This window comes from Sarcophilus harrisii, chromosome 6 (genome assembly GCF_902635505.1).
Source record: "Sarcophilus harrisii chromosome 6, mSarHar1.11, whole genome shotgun sequence".
NCBI classification, from domain to species: Eukaryota; Metazoa; Chordata; class Mammalia; order Dasyuromorphia; family Dasyuridae; genus Sarcophilus; species Sarcophilus harrisii.
The window spans coordinates 90,782,818-90,800,831 of NC_045431.1; the positions used below are offsets into that span (position 1 = coordinate 90,782,818).

The 18,014-nt window shown below is 33.3% G+C and overlaps 1 protein-coding gene across 9 annotated transcripts in view; it reads left to right on the forward strand.

The window, feature by feature from the left end:
* Nucleotides 1-18,014, forward strand: part of NPY5R (neuropeptide Y receptor Y5) — a 162,964-nt gene that overhangs the window by 36,706 nt on the left and 108,244 nt on the right. For all 9 annotated transcript variants that reach the window (XR_002770589.2, XR_001121275.3, XR_004230016.1 and 6 more), the window contains one exon: nucleotides 2,879-2,936. The gene's annotated coding sequence lies outside the window, so the exon portion shown is untranslated. The remainder of the gene's footprint in view (nucleotides 1-2,878; nucleotides 2,937-18,014) is intronic.

The following is an 18,014-nucleotide window of genomic DNA, read 5'->3' on the forward strand; positions in this document are numbered from 1 at the left end:
CCCTCGCTACACTTTTTCATTTGTCTTCTCGCGCAAGTATCTAAACTAGGGTCTCTCTTATAGCAGATGCTTTATAAATATTTGCTGAATTGAACTTAATGAGCCGGTAATGTTTAAGAACAATTAATGTGCAGATCACTAAATGCTCACCATAAACAAAAACTCTGAGATGAAATTAAAATCAACAATATTAAGAGATTTCTATGTGTATAAGCAGTTGTGCTAGGTTGGAGATGGAAAAAAAAAAATTAAATGATCTCTTTCCTTAAGCAATTTACTGGGTTTCCTGCCATACCTATCAAATTGGGGAAAATGATAAAAGTCAGAAATAGTCTTTGTTGCACAATATTTGGGAAAGCATTATGATAACCCTGTAACCCTAATATCCCACCAGAATATCTGTAGCAGCACTTTTTGCAGCAGAAAAAAAAAAACCAAAAACATAACAACCAACAACTGGAAACCAAGTGGATCCTTCTTATTTTTAAAAAATAAGGTATAAGAACATAATGAAATACATTGCACTGTAAAAAATTGTGAATATGAGGAATTCAGAAAACAAGGAAATTTGCTTGAATTGTTACAGAATGAACTTGAAAAATGATGGTTACAATAATGTAGGTGAAAATACTCCCCTCCTCCCACAAAAAAAGCCAATGTGAATTCAGAGTAATTGCATTGTTGCTCTCAGACAAAAAAGGCTTATTCTATCCTGGATTGTATTTTGAGGGTCATGGTTTACAAGAAGAGTGAAGGGGAAATCTCATTGTATTCTGCCCTTATCAGATTTCACCTAGAGAATTATAGTTAGTATGAATATCACAGTTGAAAAAAGAAATTGATAAGTTAATATAGCAACTAGGATGGTGAAAGATATGGAGTTGTATTGAAGATCTGATTAAAAACTTAAGTATATGTACACGTGTCAAGCCTTTAATCTTAATATGATTAATATTTTCTCCACTTTCTTAAAACTAATTAATCAACAAAATAATAAACCAAATCCTGATTTGTAATGTTTGCTAGTTTCTGAGATATACATAATCACATGAAAATTTAACAGTGAGCCAGTACACACTTCATTTTAAGAGATTTTTTTAAGTTGCTTTTCAGAAATACAAATAACTTGTTGGCCTTTTCCTGATCTATCTCTAGTTATTGTATTGAAAAAATGAAATTAAGTTGATATCGTATTATTTATTTATAGTGAATCCATGTTATCTCCTAATGATTGCCATTTTCTTATCTATGGGTTCACAAATCATATATTATGGAATTTTTCTAGAAAACTGTTGTTTTGCAGTCCCTGGTTTATTCAATCAAGCTAATTCCCACTGAAAATTCTGCTATTTTTTCTAATTTCAGTTCAGTGAGATCTAACTTGAACTGCATAATTTCTCAAAGATCTCAAAGATGCATGTTCTTTTATATTTATATTATAATTCATCTGAGCAAAATTACTGGATTTCTGGCAATTATCTTCTCTTCTTGGTGTTTATGGAGAAGTTTTGAATGCTATAGAGAAGTTCTCTTACCTTGCTTGATAATATACTTTCTAGGGATGCACATACTGATGATGAGGTTGACACACATTGCCAGAGCTAGCTCAGTGTTTGGCAGGCTCTAAAAGAAACTGTGGGAGAGGAGAGGTATTAGACTGACTACTAAAACTGAAGATCTACAAAATTATTGTGTTGACCTCATTATTGTATGCTTGTGAAATTTGGATGGCATGCCAGCGCCATGCCAGGAAACAGAATAACTTCCATTTGAATTGTTTTAGGAAGATTCTGAAGATCACCTGGCAGAATAAGGTTCCAGACACTGAGATCCTTTCTCAAACTAACCAAGCATTCCAATTGTACTGCAGAGAGCACAACTCATTGTTTAAATGCCAAATGTACAATTACCAAAAAGCCTTTTTTATGGAGAATTCACATAAGGCAAGCACTGACAAGGTGGTCAGAAAAAGTGATACAAGGACACTCTCAAGGTCTCTCTTAAGAACTTTAGAACCATGAGAGACACTGGCACAGGACTGCCCAGCATGGTGTGCCATCATCAGAAAAGGTGCTGTGCTCTATGAGCAAAGCAGAATTGAAATTACTCAGAAGAAACATGAGATGCATAAAATTAAGAGTATCCACCCCAAATGTTAATAGGGACTATTTGTGTCCAACCCATGGCAGAACATTCCAAGCTCCTATTGGTCTGATCAGCCATAGTCGGATATGCTGTAACTTGACTCTTAGTATCATTTTGGTCCTCTTTGAGAACAAAGGACATCCACCAAACAAACAATCTCTACACTTTTCTTAGGTTATAGTTTTCTCTTAATCCTTTTAGCTCTACTCTTTTTAGTTTGGATATTATTATTTTTGATGAGGGGAGAAGAAAAGTAGGTGTTGGCTAGTTCTACTTTTTCACTGTAATATTGTCCTATTTATATGTCTTGTTTTTTTTTTTTTTCTCCTTTCTCTGAGAAAACTCAAAAAGCTTTGTTATTCTTAGCCTTTTTTTGACAAACTTCTGCTCATTCTTGGTTTTAGCCTTCTTGACAATATTTACATAGGCCTTTCCCCTTAAAAAAATTCTTACTGGAGATGTGTAATTCCATCTATTGTACTTATTCATTTTAAGCAGCTTATTGTATGGGGAAAATCATTGAATTTGGAATTTTAAGACGTATTGGTTTAAATCATAACTACAATGTACATTTATAACTACACCTCTCTATGCCTCCATGCCCTGAGCTATAAAATGATGAGGCGAGATTAGATGAATCTAAGTCTAAGGCTTAAGTTATAATAATCATTAGATTGCTGGCTATTTTTGTTATTTTCTTCTCAGATTATTTCTTTCTCTCTTTTATGTTTAGATTTGACCCTTATTCAAGATGGCTGAAACTGATGAAAGTCTGATCTCTGAAAACTAAGGTAATATGTGTAAAAATATTTGGTTTAAAAGATTACCACTAGTCATTTCTATGTTTCTGTATTCTGCAAAACTATGTTATTTTTTCCTCCCCATTGATTATAAAAGCTGTTTTGCACAAATGTATTCAAGTGCTCTGATTACCTTGCTTAAATTTATATTTTTTAGACAACTTGTCACATTCCTTGTTTTGAAGAAAACTTTATAAACCTTAAGGCACTATGTAATAATAACAATAACAACAACTTAATGTATATGCCTAATGCATGCCTTTAAGACTTATTCTCCAAATTCTCACATTAAATCTTAGGAGCCAGTTGGGTAACAGTGAAATTTTTCTGTCTCTTAAAAACATTATTTATACATATTTAGGCCAGATGTTTCTTTCCTTGTTCAAATATGAACATGTTTTCCTGTGTAAAAAAAAAAAAAAGAAATAGTTCAAGGATATTTACATTATAAAGAGTTGTTTCTATATATGTAAATGTTACTTGTTTCCAGTGAACAAAAACCTCTGAAAAAATATCTAATTTTTAAGGTCTTTAAGGATCTAGCCTCAGTGTACCTTTCCAAGACTATTTGAGTGGTCCACTAAGAGTATCATCAAAGTGGATTAGTAGGCATTTTCCAAGTATAATCCACATTCATCCCTTATTTCTCTCTTACTCATGCTATAAACAACACCTGTATATCTACCTATGAAAATAGTACCCATTTCTCAAGATTCAAATCAAATGCTACCTCTCATAAAGAAGTTTCCATGATCTTTTTTAAATCCATTACATGTGACCTGGATCTGAGATATGATTGTATGCTTGTTCAATTTAAATCCTATTTTAGTGTAATTTTTTTTGACTGATTTTAACTGGCCTAAGAGTTCCTAAGAGGAAATGTGACATTAGCCAAACCTTTAAAAGTGTTTATACAATTAAGATGATAAATCAAAATTGAACTCAGGAGCCAAGTAAACATTTTTTACATGTTGAATACAATTTCTATAGTCCCTAGATGTTTTAGCTAGAAACCTTTAAATTTGGAAATTCAGTGCATCAGAAGAAAAATTAAAATATATCCTATGCCACAAGAGAATGAATTAAACTTTTGAGATAAGTGCACTGTCAGTCATTAGTGTATATGAAAGGCAGTTTCCCCTTCCCACACAATCATTATGATATTGTAAAAAGAATACTTCATTAAGTATACTTACCCTACTTCTTTTCATTCATCTTAAGTGAGACCATCTACTCAATACTTAACAATAGGTAATTGAAAATACACACTTGTCTTTTTACAATTTACGTAAGACCAACCCCTGCCATCAAAGAAATGACATCTTTTCTTATAGGAATTTCACCTTAAAACCTATTAGCAAAAATCAGTTTGCAAAGCTCTTGCAAAATTTGGTTATTGGTTTATGACTGCTTTTCCCAAATGTATGCATTACCATTCAAAAACTCAAAACATATTCTCAGAGTTTTTAGTTGTTAAATATGAGTTTCTCTATAAACTAGGAAAACTACTAAAGAATCTTGGGTACTGATTTTTACTGGGTCAAAAAGTGGAATCCAACTGGACACATTTATTGTTGGCTTAACTACTATGTATATGAAACTGGAGCGGTTGTTGCAAAAAAAAAATGATTATTTTGGTACAAAATTTGAAATGTATCATATTTTGCAGGGGGAGATGTCATTTCTTTTTCAACTACAAAACTATTATTGATATTGAATTTGGAATGTTTAAATTAGAAAGAAAAGGATCATTTGACACTTTCTTTAAAAATTGTTTGATTCTTTAAGATACTCTTAAATTATACTCCTAGTGTCCTTCTAAGAATTTTTTTTCCTAAAAGGGTGTAGAGTTCAGGATCCAGAAAAATTTGTACAGGTCATCCAGTTTGCCTTTCTAATTTTGCAAGAAAAGGGACTATACAAGACTTTGTGTATTTGCCCAGGGTCATTTAATAGCAGGGCCCAGGACTTCAGATTTAAGATGCAGATTTGTTTCCAAGTAAGTGGCATAAAGTGACTCTGGAGTCAGAGAGACCACGTTTTAATCATACTTTTGACGCTTATTGCAATTCATTTAAGCTCCCATTGCCTCGGTTTTTTCAGTTGTTTAATTCTAGGCTTGAACTGTTGGTCCCTTTTAGCTCTATAGCTAAGATCCTGTGCTCTTTGTACTCTTACCATGGCAACTGGATAGAGTGCTAGGCTTGGAGTCAGGAAGACTCCTCCTCCTGAGTTCAAATCTGGCCTCAGACATTAGTTGTGGAAAGCCAGGCAAGTCACTTCACACTGTTTGTCTAAGTTACCTCATCTTTAAAATGAGCTGGAGAAGGAAATGGCTAACCACTCCTGTAACTTTGCCCAAAAAAAACCCCAAATGGGATAACAAAGAGACAAGACTGAAAAGTTCTTACCACTGTGTCACATCACAGAAAATAAATTTAAAAGGCTTTAGCAATTTATTAAATTTTATCTTGTTCATTGAGGTGACAGGATCATAATTTTTTTTTAACTAGATGGGACTTTAGATATCATCTAGTCCAGTAGTCTCAGTTTTTGATGACCAAGTCACAGAGAGGTTATGTCACATGCATAGTGATTGGGTGAGTGAGGACTTTCACCTAGGATTTTGGGCTCCAAATGCAAGATTCTTTGCAAGATAGAAATATGCACTTTTGGACAGTTAACAAGTTTGTGGTACCTAAACATAAGTAACAATATTTCTTTGCAAGAATAGACATTCCTATCTTAAGAGTCAATAAAATACATTTTTTAAAAGACCTGCTATTTATTGTTTTCATAAAATGTAAAAAGATCTTGAGAAAAGGCTCGAATATATTGTTTCTATATAAAGTTTCTTTATAAAGAATCTGCTTAAAAACATGAAAAAGAATGACACAAATTGAAGAGATCACAAAAGGCATCCCACAAAAACATCACAGATCCATTAAATGTTGAAGAAAGATAATCTTCTAGCTATAACATTGATTTATTCTTTCATCTGAGTTTTTCCAAATTAACAAATATTTAAGGCTGTGTATATTATAAAAAAGATCTAAAATAAAACTCTGTTATCTTTTCCATGAAGAATTGTTTGGTTTAATTTAGTTTTTCTGAGTAGTTGCTATTATTCCTTTGCATATAATTTGCTTTCTCCCTGGTGTGACCAGTGCCAGGATATCATTTTCCATTCCTCTTTCCTCTTTTATATAAATAAAAGACAAGATACCTTTCATATGATAGGTTTTAGCATTCATTTTCTATCGTGAATATTCTTTTTGGCTTAGTAATGATTTAGAGTTAAAAAAAATAAAAGTCAGGGGCAGGTAGGTAGCACAGTGAATAGAGCATCAACCCTGAAATCAGAAGGACTGAGTTCAAATGTGACTTCAGACACTTAACACTTCCTAGCTGTGTGACCCTGGGCAAGTCAATTGCCTCAGCAAAAAAAAAAAATAATAATAATAAGTCAACAGAGTAAACTCCAAGGTATGGATAGCAAGAATAAGAATGAACTTGTGCATTCACTTAATGTGGGTTGATAAAGCCTAGACTCATAGCTTGTAAATTCTTGATGTCTTAAGGATTCTACACTCCAAAATTTCTGTTCTAATTTAGCACAAGTCAAGGTAATGATCCATCAACAATACAGAGAAGTCCCAAGACTCAGGGAAAAAATATGATTATAATTTAGGGAAATTATATTCTTCATTTCAGTGTGCATAATTTAACCAGTGATGACGGCAAAAAGCTTCCTATCAACTATGGCAGCATAAAATGACTTTCTGAATTTTATCTTATATCTATAGCCAATTTAATGAGAATGTTGGCAAAAGTGAGCCAATTGACCAAATTGCAAAAATGCCCATTTTTAAAAGTAGGAAATTTGAGAAAACTAGAAAAAAGTAGATAGTTGAAAATTTCTAATTGATCCTGTAAAGATAGGCATGAATCTACCAATCACGGTAGGTTTTTGAAGTGAGACTCAAGTTTAAGGGCTGGTTTAGGAAGAGGAAAAAAAAAAATCTCGACTCATTTGCTTGAACTTTATCTAATTACAGGATTTGTAAACATTTTGGGTCTATTTTATTATTTCTGGTTTTTAAAAATTGAGTGTCATAAACAACAATGAAATAGAAATTTCTTCCAAAAGTTGTAGAAATAAATAGGGGAAATATTTCAAGAAAACCTACCTTCATTAGATTTGCAGCTACAAGGACATATACCCTCAAAACATCATCAGTAGTGGTCTAAACTCAAAACAATAGGCTGAAAATAGGCACTGCATCCAATGGAGAGCAATTAAATCAATCCCAATCACCTTTTGCAGCTGCCTTTTCTCATCCTCCCTACGAGGCTCACTTCACCTCACACATCTCGTGATTAGGGGTGAGAAGAAGGTATGAGGGGAAGACAGGGTCACCTTAGAAAGCGAAAGTTTGAGGGAAAAAATACTGTAGGATTTGCTTCCTTTTTCTTGTGTCATGATCCTGCTCTCCTCTCAACCCAGTAGAATGGTGAAAAAGAAATCACCCATCCCTTCCTTCCTTCTTATATTTTAGATATAAGCAAGAAGAGAGGGGAAAGAGGTATAAAACCACCCAAATGGACATTTATTTTATGTATTGAAATTATTTTGAATGTCTATAGGAAGTTTAGTTGATTATGTTGAAGTTTAAAAATATTAAGTTTTAACAACATTAAAATTTAAAAAAGAAGTTAACTATTTTCAAGTTTGCAGTCTCTAACAACACATGTTCACTCTTACTTTGAATTTAAGAAAAAAATATCATCACCAAAACAACTGTTACCAATTTGTGTTGTTTGCAGTTGCAAGCAGAATGCAGTTTTGCTTTAATTGATACAAATGCAGCAATTAAGCAACATGGATCATAGTTTACTCTTTGCAATAACTGAATTTCTAACAATCATGGAAGACCTTTGGTGTTTCTCAGACAAGAATGCCTTTGGAATTACAATTTTTTCATACTACATCACCAGGGTCTTACTGATTTGGAACAATCAGTCAATCACTACATACTCATTAAGCACCTTCTATGTGAACAATAGGTATTTGAGCTGTACTAGACACTTGAGGAAAGGAAAATATAAATAAGATGGAGTTTTTGTCCTGGAGAAGTTTATAGTCTAGTACAAGAATGAGATAACACAAATATTACCATGATGTATAATATTAAAGATAAAAATAGAATGCTAAATGAGGCCCAAGGATGATGATCATTACCAACCAGAGAGATCAGGAAAGGTTTCTTGTAGGAATGACATTGTGTTAGTCTTTAAAGGGTGGGCATGTATACAAAAAAGTGAAGAAGAACATTTCACATATATGAAACAATTAGAATAAGGACATGAGGTATAAGAGTAGGGTGTATATGTTTTGGGACCAGAGTTGACCAAAGCAGGGAAGAGAAGAGAGAAATATGAAATAAGGTTAAGAAGGTGTGAGAGAACTAAAATGCCCAACAGAGAGAGAAGTTTGAACTGTGTAAAATAAAGATTGTTTTGCCATCTGTAGGAACATCAATTGGAAGTAGTTCAATAAAAAGACCTTTACAAAGGCCTTTGTGGTAATCTGACTTGATTAGTAGTAAGGAGAATATAAACAAAGGGACAGGAAAAAATCAAAAAGAACTCAAGCCGTTTTTGTTTAAAGGGTCAAGCGATACTAAGGATGTAAGGAGACTCATATAGACAGAGATCTCAAGATTTAAGAGTGAGTCTACATAAGACCAACTTTACAGCTATCTAATAGACATTATTAGCTAATTCATATAGCTAACATCCACAAGAAAAAAAGATAAGGAACAGTGTTAGTCAAATGAATTGGTAGAATAAAAAAAGTTAAAATCTAACAATCCCAATGTGAGAAAAAAAAAATCTACATATATTATTACCATGATGATCAGAGGCAAAGATAAGTAGTGAGTTTGATGTGATCATTAAGATATCCTTTGGTCATAATATGCAACTCTTATGTATATTATTATTACACAGTAATTTACAACTTTTTGATTGGATGTCAAATCTTTTTCTGGGCCTATTTCTCTACACAATGAAGGAGGTAAACATCAAGTGATCTTTAAGGATCTTTTCATCTCTAACATTCCCATAATTTCTATGACATAAGCATAGACTGAAAATCAAAATCTTTTTATCAATATGAAGGAAAAATATTAATGAAAAGACAGCAATTACCAATCTTAGATGTAGCTAAAACAAATTATTTTGCCTTAAATGAAAAGGTAATAGAAAGATCAGTGACCTCTGGTTAGGAACTGTAAAATTTGATGAAATAAATATTCAGTTGGATTACTGTGTAGGTATATATTTATGTTAAGGAAGAAGTAACATGACTAATTGTGACATGGGTAAAAAATACTTTGCTTATTTTTGCCTTTAGGTCAGAGTCAAAATTTCTTTTGACATAGTATAAACCCTTCTATTTCTGTTCTAAAGGTTAATTTATAATTCTAAAAGTTAATTCATTGATCCATAAAGCCCACAAGTTGGAAAGCAAATTTGAATCAAAATAATTATTGTATTTAGATTAAAAAGAAAGTGTTTAAGTTGTTGCCTAAATATCTCTATGTCCATTTAAACTTGTTTAGTTCTTTATTTAGTTCTGTGACTGTTTCTCCTATGTAGCTGTAGAGGGCTGCAGATAGTGGGAGAACTTTGGGTAAGGTATAAGACCTTGCAGCCCAGAGAGAACCTGCTGGCAATGTCTGGTTTGGCTTCCCATCTTCCCTAAGGATTCTAGGGCTTTCTGAGAAGTCAGGGAGAGCATGACCACCTGTGTTCTACTAGAAGCAAGGGATACTTACAGTAAGAGGAATTTATATATCTATAGCAGGGTGCTTATAGTTAACACATGAAAGCACAGTATATTTTGGCACCCCAGTTTGGGGGCTCTAGAAAGCACACTACATTTACCTGTATTATGAGTGGCATTTTATATGATGGTTATTTGTTTATTTGCCTTAAAACCCCTATTAGATTATAAATCTCTTGAAGGCAGGAATGACTTCTTATTCATCTACTTTTCCTCCATAAACATAGTTCTTTACCCTGTGATTGGTAGTAGGCATTTGAATACATAGACATTTACAAACTTATCTCCTCATGGATTACCAAAAGTGTTTACCGCCGGAGGGCCCCTTTGTGATTTGGACTGTGCAGTGATATCAGAATAGAGTGTGAATTTGAGGGGGAAAGAGATGAATAAAATAAATGCATAACTGGGGAAGGGAGGTAAAGATCAATTCAGAGAGAGTTCACTCTGTCTGTCTGTCTCTTCCTATAAAAATGTTTTTTTGTGTATGTGTGTTATAAAGTCCAGAGCTCAAAGGAAGTTTAGATATTCAATAATTTTAAGCAAGCTAAATGAACAGTATGACTGTATTTAGATTTGAGTTATTATTCTCATGTGTAGAAGGATACCATATTGTCCTTTAATCTATAGCTCTTTCGTAGTGACCATGTGTCTATAAGTATGATTCCTAAAGCACTGGAATAAACCAGGACTGAAACTTTTAGTTAATTCATTTTTCACCGGACTCAGGAGCACACGAGTAATGGGAAAAGGATATTCATGACCCTAAATTGTAGCACACTATATAGAAGATCACACAGAAGTCTCAAAAACCAAATGTTTATATTTTATCTAATTTTAGCCAAATATAAATCATCCTAATCACAGTTTCATGAATGACATAAAGTATTAAAGTTGTTAGAATCTGTAGGATTGCTCTATTCTTGTTCTCAAGGATAAGAATGAAGATTAAAACAAGGAGGTAGAAAAATCAAGTCTTGTCTGTTTACATTTTGTGAGATGCAATCTTTAGCAATCAAAGGCTGATTTTTTAATGTTTAAATTGTAATTGATATTTTTTGTTTTTATATTACCTTTGTTTATGACTATATTCTTCCTCAGTTTTTAATCCTCTTTTAATTTTTTTATTCTGAACTCAAAAGCCAAAAAAGAACTTTTCAGAACATAAAAAGAGAATTCTACATGAAACCAATCTCCATTTCATTCTGTTTTCCTTAGGCAGATAACAAATTCTTTGTTACTTTGAAAACTATCCTGCTTATCTGTGCTTCCTTCTGAACTTTATTTTGTTCTCATCTGTCCATATTAAAAAAAAAAAAAAAAAACTTTCAATGGCCCTTTTTCTTTTTTCTTTTTTCATCACTCTTGATAACTCCCTGCTCTCAAGCAAATAAATTCATATACATATAATAGCCAAATCTAAACAAGTATGTCCTTTTATTCACCTTCAGTCTAACCTCTCTCTGTCAAAAGGTGGCAACATGCTTTACCATAGGATCTTAGGAAATATGGTTAGCCATGCATTGATTAGGATTATTAAATATTTCAGTTATTTTTCTTTACACTATTAACTGTCCTTGTATAACTTGTTTCTTTTTTTTTTTTTTTTTCTTATTTTGGTTCTGCTCATTTCTATCAGGTAACTAAGGAGGATTTTCTAAAATTATCTATTTTGTCAAATCTTATTTCTCAGTTTTATTCCATTCCATTTACATATTACAATGTATTTTGCCATTCCCATTTCTTTTCCTCTTCACCCCACCCCCAATTCATTTTTAAAAAAAAAAAATTTCTCATCAAGATCAGGAAGTTTATTTTATTTTTGATTGTTGTCTTCCTGGCAATTATCTTCTTACCTTCTAACTCCCTCCTTTGTAATTTCTCCTATGAGGTATAAATCATAATTGAGAATAGAAAAAAAAAAATGATGAACTAAGTAAGAAACCTAATTCTTAAAAATGGCATGATAAAGAAGTAAATAATTCTGCTAAAAAAAAAAAAAAGGTATCCAATTTGATAGCACAGGGGAAAAAAATTAAGCTCTTGCTCTCTATATAACAAAGTGACAGTATACAATTTGCCATATTTTCTGCAGTAGAATGCTTCCTTAGACAAACAACTTATTTCACATTCACATATACATTGCTTGTAGACTTCTTACATATTCTAATTATAAGAAATAGCTATTTCTACCTCCACTTCTTTCTATACTCTTTCTTTCTATATAGAAAAAAATATTTTTTTACCCTCCCTTCCCTTTCTCTTTCTAAATCTGCAGAACAGAACCAATTCATCAGGAACTCTTTTTTTTCTTAACTTTCCCCAGTACTCTTTGAAGTTGTAAAGTCTCTTAAGGGACTTGGTTCTTTTTTTCATGTTGGAATGTTAGTATTACATCACTATGAAACTCTTTTCAGTTGCTCAAATTAATATACTTTTTTAGATTTCTCTTATTTGTATCTGCATTTCAAAGTTCCTATTCAGCTCTGACCTTTTTTCATCAGAGATGTTTGAAAATCTTCTATTAAAGATCCTTTTCGGGGTAAAATTATGCTCAGCTTTGCAGAGTAAATTGTTCTTGGTTGTAAGGTTATTACTTTGGCTTTTTGGAATATTTTTATTCCAAGATTTCCTTTCTTTTTAAGTAGAAGTTTCATGGTTTTATGTGATCTTGACTATGATTCCTTGGTACTTGAGATGCTTCTTTCTGGACAAATTAGAGTGTTTTTTCTTTGATTTTGGGAGCTCTATATTTTGCCATGAGATTTCAAGGGTTTTTTTTTTTTTCCTTTGGGGATTCCTTTAAGGAATCAATTGGTATATTCTCTTGTTGTCTTTACTTTTACCTCTCCTAATACATCTGGCCAGTTTTTATTCCTGATTTCTTGTAATATATATTTAGGGTTTTTTTTTCCCACCCATGGATTTCTGGGAATCTAATGATTCTTATATTTTTTTCTCAAACTATTTTCCAAGTCAGTTTTTAATGTCAACTTTCATTTACTCCCATTTTTTTTTTTTCATCTTATTTTGTTTTTGTATTGTTACATGGAGTCATTGGTTTCTTATTGGTCATTCTGGTTTTCGGGAAATCCATTTCCTGGATAAGATTTACGAATTCCTCTTTTAACCTCTCTATGCTCCCTCTAATTCTTTTTTCCAGAACTTTTATTTTATTTTTTGCTCAATTTCTTTTAAATATTCATGAGTCCTTACATAAAATCCAATTTTTTTTTTCCTTTGAGTCTCTCCTTGCAATTAAGGAATTATGAACTTTTATTTGAGGGATCTCAATATCTACAGAACTATTTTTTACTGCTACTCAGGGACTTCTTTGGTTACTCATCTGTTTCTTTAGTTCTTAAATGTGGAGCTTTGTGTCAGAGTAAGGTCAGATCCTTCTATGCCTTTTTTGGGTAATGTTATTGGCCATTGGAGAGACTTAGATGAACTAATGTTGAGTGAAATAAGCAGGACCAGAAGATCATTATTTACTTCAACAACAGTACTATATGATGATCAATTCTGATGGACGTGCCCACTTCAACAATGAGATGAACCAAATCAGTTCCAATAGAGTGATAATGAACTGAACCAGCTACACCCAGGGAAAGAACTTTGGGAGATGACTATGAACCACTACATAGAATTCCCAATCCCTCTCTTTTTGTCCACCTGCATTTTTGATTTCCTTCACAGGCTAATTGTACACTATTTCAAAGTCCGACTCTTTTTATACAGCATAATAACTGTTTGGTCATGTATGCATATATTGTATTTAACTTATACTTTAACATATTTAACATGTATTGGTCAACCTGCCATCTAGGGGAAGGAGGGAAAAAGTTGGAACAAAAGGATTTGCAACTGTTAATGCTGAAAAATTACCTATAGATATATTTGTAAATAAAAAGCTATAAAAAAAAAGAAATCAGAAAAAAAAAAAAAAGTAAAAAAAATGTTATTGGCCATATCTGAGCTTATCATGGATTTCTTCCTTGACTTATGCCTTCTGGGGTTATGACCTTCTAACTATTTGAGATTCAGAGAACTGGGTCTCTAGGGCCCTTTATGGCATATAAACACAAAGCACTTAGTACCTTAGAGTTCCCTGGATCTGGTCACTTATTCCCTGAAGATTCCAAAGTCCTAATCTATTTTGTCTGTTTTTCTTCTTTCCTTTCCTTTCCCTTCCTTTCCTTTTATTTTCCCTTTCTCTTTCTCTTTCTCTTTCCCTTTCCCTTTCCCTTTCCCTTTCCCTTTCCCTTTCCCTTTCTCTTTCCTTTTCCTTTCTCTTTTCCTTTCTCTTTTCCTTTCTCTTTCTTTTTCTTTCCTTTCCTTTTTTCCTTTCCTTTTTCTTTTCCTTTTTCCTTTCCCTTTTCCTTTCTTTTTTCCTTTCCTTTCCTTTTCTTTTTCCTTTCCCCTTTTTCCTTTTTCCTTTCCCCCTTTTCCTTTCCCCTTTTTCCTTTTTCCTTTCTCCCTTCCTTTCCCCTCTCTTTCCTTTCCTTCCTTCCTTCCCTTCTATCTTTTTTTTTTTTTAAACCACTTTGAAGCTTTCTGATTTTCTGCTTCTGGACACAGAGCTTTGCAAGCTAGAAATTTTTCTGTCCTGTCTCTGATCTCTCTTGGAGTATATCAACTTGGTCCCCTGCCTAGGCCCTGGCTTCACCAGAAGTCTACTTTCCTAGTGTCCCTAATCTTCTGGATGGTTTTTTGTGGGTATATATGATTTTGGGGGAGGGACAAGTCAATGTTGGTTCTCATTGAACTTTCTGATCATTGTAAGTTTTAAGTTTTTGCTGGGAGTATGTTGGACTGAGTTGTCTGCTTTTTCATCTGTGCAGCCATCTTAGACATAATTCCATAGTAATTCCTATTCAGAAATAATATTGAATGAAATTCATTACTTTGTCTACAGTATCTGCCTTTAAGAAGAAGTTAAAAGAACTATAGCTTTTTTATCTTTCACTATCCCAGAAAATAATTAAGAAATGGTTAAAGAGCTCACATCACCTACTGTTTCCAGATTGTTAAAAATAAATGGTTCATTATCGGATGGAATAGATATGAGTTTCTCAACATTTAAAAGAACGTGTCCAGGATTATTTTTAAAGCTTTGAAATTATAGTAGCTTTCTCTTTGAGATTTAAAAAAATACTTTGGTCAATTATTTTTGAAACAAGAAAACACTGTTGATTCAGCTCTACAGAAACAAAACAGTTTCTTTCTTTTTTTTTCATTCATTTTTGACATTCAAATACTGTTTATTTGAATGGTTTGGGTATTTATTCTTTAGAGTGGAAACTAGTGCCAAACATCAAGAAATTTCAAGGGTGCTACGGAATATGTATACCTTTAAAGAATAAGGAGGGAGATAGAGTCTGGTAACAGGATGCTGTTCACAGCTGAGAAGCAGGTGGCTCCTACTGGGGAGTAGCTCTGGCTCAGTAGAGTGGGGACAAAGAGAAGAAACTGAAGTTGGTAGGACTTGAACTCCAGGCAAGTAGTGAGGGCCAGTGCTTATAATGTGAGCAATTAACAGTGACAATGTACCATCCAACACTAGACTAGAAAACAGCACATATGTTGACTATCTGTAAAACTACATCGAACCTCATCTTATTCCCCCCCCCCCCCCATAGGTCATATTCAGGTACCTTCCACTTTATGAACTCAGGGAGCTTGGGGCTAGATTGTACCTGGGAACAATAAAGGGGCCCCCTCACTACTTAGCTGGTGCTTCTTAGCCATAAATCCATTGTCTCTTATTTTGAAAGGGACAGCATCTTTGAATAAGTTTTGGCCAGATCTCAAAAGATCAGATTTCAGCAACTGGACTGAAATAAGAGTACTTTACCAGGAATCAGGACATTTGGCTTGTAGTTCTGCTTTGCTACTAACTCTGGAGCTCTGTTTCCTCTATAGAATGAAGGAGTTAGACAAGATAGTCCTTTACAATTCTAATAATCAGTGAATCTTAGATTTTTGGCGCCATTTGACTATCTCAATAATCAGCTTCATTTCAGTAATAATTGATCAACTCTTCTTTGAGACATTGGATAAGTACCTTCCTTTATTTGGAGTCTCATTTTCTCCCTTAGTAAAATGAAGGAGTTGAATTAAATAATATACATAAAAAAATCTCTTCCAATTGTAAATTTTAGCTGTTCTTTAAAGATTATTTTGTGTTTGTTTTGTTTTTTGAGGGGGGAGAAAATAATAGACTTCAACCTTTCAGCCCTCTCTCAAAAAGTATTGTTTTTTTTTTCAATAAGAGTTAGTACTGCAACCCATAATTGCACCCTTGAATATCAAATGTGGAAAAAAATAACAGACTTTTAGTACCTAATTTTCAAGATTTATTTTAAAAAAGAAGCTACTACATAGCCTGCTTTCTTCACTGCTTATATGTAGTATGTACTATGTAGCGTGGGGTTCAGCTCATTCTCTACCTAAGAATACCTTTTGAGACATGTGTTATGTTTGCCCTAGGTGCAAATGTACTCATGTATGGCTTTGCTAGTTTTACTATAATTAAGAGACCAAGTAGTTTGACTTATAGGTCATCCTGATTTTAAATTCCATTCTTTACCAGCCTTGGGCTCCTTTTGCAAGTATTTAGGAATCATAGTCTATCTGTTTGTCAGGTACTAGGTTCTACAGTACAGTATATTTTGGTCAATGGAAGAGCTCAATTTGCAAAATATAAAAATTACACATTGTGTTTAATTTCTGGTTCTTCATTTATCATTGTGCTGCATTTCATGTGGATTTTTTTCATATTCTTTTATTCTTTTCTCATTTCCCTATCTTGGCTTCTGATATCTTTTTTTTTTTTTTTTTTTTGACATTTCAAATAATAGCTTTTTATTTTCAAAATATATGCAGATAGTTTTCAACATTCACCCTTGCAAAACCTTGTGTTCCAAATTTTTCTCCCTTCTTTCCCCCTACCCCTCCCCTAGGCAGCAAGAAATCCAAAATATGTTAAATATACGTAATTCTTCTATATATATTTCCACATTTATCATCTGTACAAGAAAAATTCTGGTATCATTTAACTGAACCTGTCTCCTACATTAATAGTCATCTTGCTAAATCTACTGACCTTTTCTCAATCCCGTCCTTGGCTTTTTTGTAATCTGTGACACTGTTGATCCTTTCCTTCTATAATTCCCCCTTCAGATTTTGCAATATTATTCTATTTTGGTTTTCCTCCCATCTGTCTGACTACTCCTCAGTCTATCCCTTTCTTATTTTATATCTGTCATGCTTTCTACCATGGTTGTCCCACAGGGCTTTGTCCTGGATCCCCTTTATTTTTTGTTCTAGTCTCATATGCTCAAATCATCAGATCATATGAGTTCAACTGTCATCTCTATGCAAATGATTCCCACATCTATATATCTAGCACTCATCTCTTTGAGTTACAGTCATACTTCTTTAACTTCTTGAACATCTTGAACTGGAGGTTCCCCAGACATTTCAAGCTGAACATATCTAAAACAGAATTTGTAATCTTTTCCCCTAAAATTCTGTTCCCCACCTTCCAAACTTTCCACTTACCTAATTCTCACCTCACATGCCCAGTCCATTTCCAAATCATGTCATTTCTGTCTTCACATTTTCTCTCATAAATAGTCTGTACTCATCACTCCTACCACTACAACTGTAATTCAGGCTCTTATAACCTCTTGCACAGATTGATCCAGTAACTGGACTTCTTGCCTCAAGTCTTGCCCCCATCCAGTTCTTCCTTCTTCAGTTGCCAAAATGATTTTTCTAAAATGTAGCTCTGACCATGTCCTCCAAGATCAAATATGTTCCTCTGTTTGACACTGAAAATTTTTTACAGTCTGGTCCCTTCCTACCTTTCCAGCCATGTCACGGGTTAACTCTTTTTTTCCCCTCATTCTCTGTGCAATTTAAATATATGGGGACATATGTACAGTTCCCCAAAATCAACACTCCATTTCCATGCCTTTGCACTTTTTCTTCCTTCTCTTTATTTGACTTCCAGGAAGGTTCAGCATTCATCCACTTTATGCAGAATATCTTTCCTAATCCCTCAATTTGCTAAGAACTTTCCTTTTCAGATTACCTTCTTCTACCCCAAGAACTCTTCTGTGTATCTCTCATTTACAATTTTTTTTCTCCCATTATGACATTCACTCTTTGAGGACAAGGTTTGTTTTTGCCTTTTGTTTCTATCTTCAATG